The sequence below is a fragment of the Bacillus rossius genome, chromosome 1 (assembly GCF_032445375.1).
Source record: "Bacillus rossius redtenbacheri isolate Brsri chromosome 1, Brsri_v3, whole genome shotgun sequence".
Classification (NCBI taxonomy): Eukaryota; Metazoa; Arthropoda; class Insecta; order Phasmatodea; family Bacillidae; genus Bacillus; species Bacillus rossius.
Genome location: NC_086330.1, coordinates 353458258 through 353463948, shown reverse-complemented (window position 1 = coordinate 353463948; position 5691 = coordinate 353458258).

Genomic DNA, 5691 nt, shown 5'->3' with positions numbered 1-5691 from the left:
AAGGTACTGGCGGGGTGGAGACCGGGCTTCACTGTCACAGGCGGTACGACGTCAGCTGTATGAACTAAAAAGTAAAAATTAATCTTTACATTTATGTAATTTGTTCAAAAGCGCAAGAACGAACTACAACTCTGTGTAATATAATTTTTTAATAAGCTTAAAATAAGAATCAAGTAATAAACGAAACAATTTTAATTGGGAAAAAAAGCATGGGGTGCTCTCTTCTTTCATTTTCATAATAACTCTATCCTAAAGAAAAGCCATTAGTATTAGAAAATGATATAAAGTGTGCATTGCTCTCTTCCTTTCATTTTATTAATGACTCTATCTTAACGAATAGACATTGGTGTTAGAAAATTTAAGACAACTATCAGGCACCCCACCATTTTTTTTCTGGATAAAATTGTTTGGTTTATTAATTCATCTGTAGCGGCTGATCTTCGCTGCCATTGACGGGTCCTGGTCACTGTGACTTGGCACAGTGCTACCGCCCCTGGTGTACCGCCCGCCCCCAACGGACAAGGGGAGGGGGGTGTGCCTTTTATCGGGAATTACCGAAGGCGAGTTAATAATAATGCGCATAACGTGCTTTTGAACCCTTTATTAGGATTACTCCTAAACATCAACACCGCGTGTCGCGCGACTGTGGGTCCACCCGCGAGCGAGGGGTCATGAGCGCAGGTCGGTCCTCCCCCCGGCACCTCGCCGACGCTACAGTTTAGCGTCGCGCGGCGACCACTAGCCAATGGTGTGCAGGGAGCTACCGGGTGGGGCTACACGGACGACCCACTAGGTGCACCAAAGACCTTACACATCCTTATTTTAATCTTATTAAAAAATTAAGTTACACAGAGTTGTAGTTCGTTCTTTTGCTTTTGAACAAATTACATAAATATAAAGATTAATTTTTACTTTTTAGTTCATTCAAAATATAATTTTTTTTTAAAATTTTTTTGTAGTTTTATTGTGTTATTTTTTTAGGTCATGTTTAATTAGATTTTTAATAAATTGTTCGAAATGCACCGCAGGATCAGTTTGGTCATCAGAAGCATGGATATAACTATAAATTACAAAGAGTATGCTGATACTCATAAATTAATTGTTCTTCTATGGAAAACATTATTATTTTATGATAATACTAAAAGTCAATATTATATAAATTTTGTGATATGTTTCCCCAAAAGAGTGACCCAATTAACAATATTATTGAAAAAAAAAAGAACATTTCATTGAAAAAGAACGGAACCCATCCCCTTGAGAGTGAAAAGGGAGGGGTTGGGGGTACACCGACATCCAACTTTGTGATACTCCTCAAAATGCACCACAAAATCAAATTTCAAAGTTTTTGGCGGTAATTGACCCCCCCCCCCCCCCCCCCCCCAGAGGTACAATGGTACTCGAAGGCCCCTAAAGCACATTAAAATTAACGTACTTTAATTGTCCCAACTTTCAAAAAATTGGGGGCAAATGACCTCTCCCTGGGGGAAGGATTTTGATGGCCCCCAATAGCTTGGAACACTCCAAATCTAAAGAGATTCAATTTTTGAAATTGTCGAAATTTTGTGATTTGCAACCGCTACACGTGACGTGGCGGTTGCAGGTTGTGGCCTGGCCCTGCGACTTGTCGTTAGACGTAACCGCTACATGCGACAAAGTTAATTTAGTGTGGTAGTAAATATTTTCCATCTCTGCTCCAAACATGAGGCTGTTTCATCTTACGACAGCTTTACGAGCGAACCTCTGTTACAGCGCACTCTTGCACTGATAAGACATGTCTTCACAGCAATGGACAATAGCAATTGAGATGGTGTTGCTTTTAAAAAACAATTTCCACATCTTATCAGCTGATCAACTTTTTCTTGTATCAATTTGAGGAAACACATTTTAATATTTAAAAGAATTATATAACTGAAACATGGAGTGTTTTTGTCTTCAGATTTATTCGGTGGCATCCTAAATAATGAATTTATTACCAAAAATAATCTCAAGTGAATCTTAGTTCTATGTATACATTTGGTTGAAGTAATTTCGTGAAAATGGAACAGAAGTTAATGAACGAAATCGCGACACAAAGATGGTGGACCTATGTATGGCAACATAAACCAATATATAATAACTTTTGTAAACATTAGGGGACATACCAAACATATTGGTGTGCCAAATAAAACTTTATGATAGTGAAACTACCCTGGAATATATTTGGTAAACTAAAACAGTCGTAGTAAAAAGTATGTAATCACAAGTTTTAAAATACCTAAGAAAACTGGCATTACAATGTAAATACATATTCTCCTGAATATTCAGGTTTAGTAGCACAGCAGTAGAGCACGCGCATGGTAAACTCAAGATGCATGATTAGAAATCTTGTCACTGTAAAATATATATATATATTTTTTACTTTCTTAGTAACATAATATAATAAACAGCAGTTAAATAAGATTAAAGTTTGTTTGTAGGAAATATTTACACAGATTTCAGTCATCTAAGCAAAAACAAATATAAAAACATATACTTAGTGTTAGGAGTTTTAAAATGTTTCAGGTTAATATTTTAGTTATGCTATAGAAGTATAACTTCTAATGTGTGCAGAAAATTTACAGTATTAACTGAATTTCAACAAGAACGGCAGTATTTTAATAAAATCCCTTGTCGAAAATCAGGTCCAAAGCCGGTGTTTTATCGGAGCCATTTCTAAAGGTTAAAAATTTCCTGTTGTTTTGTGCTGCTAATTGATATTTGCATTTGATGGTGGCAAGCAAAGTTTTTGATTCAGGCAGTGAATTGTAGCAGCGAGTGCAGAAAGTATATGATTCGCATCCTGAAATGTTTTTTGAAAAGTGAATACTTTATTTATCAGTTTATTTATCACGCTTGGTAATATTTTTAAGAATTGTACGTTAAATTTTGTGTCCGAGTTTTATATTATAAGTTTATTTTCAACATGAACATGAGAAAACATGAATTTTCTCATTACCAAGTTAGATTTTTTAAATTTTTTGACCATTTAAAATGTAATTAATTATACAAAATATATTTCACCTGATGCATATTTCAATGCTATACAATATGCAAAAACGCTTTGTCCAAAAAATACAATTTTATAATTGTATGACATATCGCAAGAGCACACAGCAGTCTGCATGTGTTAGAAAGAGAAAGAAAGCACCCATTTTCTTTGATGCAGCAATCTAAGAATGGGATGCTCTGTACACTCAGATGTTAATCTCAGAGTTTTTAGATAACTCCATGCTTTTAGTAGCACCGAGTCAAAACATTTATATTATATCCTTGACGTGTGTGTTATCAAGATAAGGGGTGCTTCGTGTGTGTATGGGCAAATGCTAGTTTTTACTCAGGTGGTTTTCACTAATGCCCAAAACTTTTTACTGGCGACAAGCAATCTGATTAATTAAATTACATAATGTAACTCACAGTAAGTGTTGTTATATGTGATGGACACACACTCTTTTTCATATACAGTATTTAAGTTATGTGCTGAGTAGCAGCCTGCTATTTATGTTGCCTTCCTTTGAGTCCTATTAATTGGCAAAGCCACGGGGCTACATAACTAGACAATCAGTTTCTGAATAATTGATTTTCAAATGAGCAGTTGCTTGTATGATTTTATGCAGCTAACAGCAATGAAACCATAGCCTAGTAGGGAAACCTTAATGAAGACAATTTGTGTGCTTCCTAACAAATTTTATAACATTTGATTTCTTCTATAACCAAGCAATTTTTTTTAAGAAATAAACATCCTTACTCTTTCAGTGAAAAAGCCTGCATTTCGCAGATATATTCATCAATATTTCCTCATGAAACAATATTCTATTGTGCTATATTTTGGTGGTTTTACACACTCAAGTTAACTACAAAATTTAACTTTTATAAATTAGTACAACATTTGCCATGTATTACTATGAAATTGATTAGCTTTCTATTGTAGGTATTTCCAAAATATTCCCAGACACATGACTAACAGTAGAATTTACAGTACCAAGTTTTGAGTGTACAGTGCAAATAGCCGACTTCATTTTGTCAAACATTTCACTTATCACATTTAATTCTTCCATGGAATCAACAGAGGCCAATATTTCTTGGAAATAACCAAGCAATTGTGTTTTCCTAGCATCCAAACTCGGGGAAATTTCTGGGCTATCTCTGCCATGGGCGCTTGAAGCTTCAACTTGTTCAGTGTTACATGTGGTTACATGGTCATTGCTAACATAAAAAATATCTTGAAAAACACAGTTATTTTCATCAGAAGAGTTCAGCAAACTACTTCTGCATACGAGATGAATATGCTCACACATACTTCTCCTAATTCGGTAATCAAGGCATGTGCACGTATACATGTGGACACATGTATTACAGTCAGAACACAACGAGCTACAACCATCACAAGTCTTTGAAGTTTTCTGTATTTGATGGAACTCTGTACTATCTTCTTCGGTGGGAACAAGCCAAATTTCTCCATCCTGCAACACTTCCTCGGCTGACATCTGGAGACTCTTCTCGTGTCTCGACTGCAAGTTCTGTTGTCTTTTAGATAAAACACTGCATGTTTCTTCAGATGTAACAGAAGGAAATAATTTGCTACTCTTAAGAGATGACTTAATGTTGTGAAGATCTTTTCGAGTTACAAGTTTAACCCTGTCTCTTGTACTTCTAAGGTTTCCGTGAAGCTCTTTAAGGATTGTATCAAATGGAACATTGGCTGCTATTTTCAAGGCAATGTACTCTCTGTCCTTAGCACTCAAAGAAAGATGACCCAAATCATTGCTATGCCCCACGTGGGTCTTCACAAACTCGACTTCACAGCGACCTGTAGATTTATCAACTGTAATTTTCAGACTTGCTGGGCAGAACCCATTAATTTTCTTGCTACCTTGTTTTTTTAAATGCACGAGGCCTTTGCTACCTGACACAAAGTTCCCAGAACGGTGGCAGGAAAAATAATACTTAGTTTTCAGTTTGGAGGTGTACCTGGGGGCACTGACAATAAACTTTGATGTGGTCCTGTACTCAGTTTCTTCTTTCCAACTTAGGAATGTTCTATAGTCGGAAAAACTTAATACAACCGTTTCCACATCAATATCATGGTCTGTTTTCAAATGTAAAAAAAGCTGGGACCGCTCATTTGAAGTGTATCCACAACGTAATGAGCAATTGAAGGATGGTTTAAGCCTGCACCTAGTCACAGAGACACCGTGTTCTTTGACAACGTGCGCCTTTAAATTGCTGCTGTTTCGGTATTTTGTGGGACAACTTTCACAAAAAAACCACTGTAGAGGCTCACGTTTTAATGAAGGAACTGCTTCATTGGGTTTGTTATGGGATATCTTCACGTGTCTTCTCAAATTCCTGTGATGTAAATACACTTTGTTGCATACAGCACACTTAAACTCTGACATAACGTACTGAAGATACTACATCCCATTTGATCATTTACTACATCAAATATTTTTCAAATAACCTATACAACAAAACATTCAACATTGGATTCATAGAAACAGTATGACCAACATTTAATAATTGAACATGCTCTATTTCACAAAATACAACGAATTTGCTTTTAACAAAAACAAATTCGAGCCATTCCCAAATCATATCACTAACCAAGAGTTAATTCGTATTCAGTATATTTAGTACGTTAAATCATACGAGTATATTAGCACCACCGTATTCATG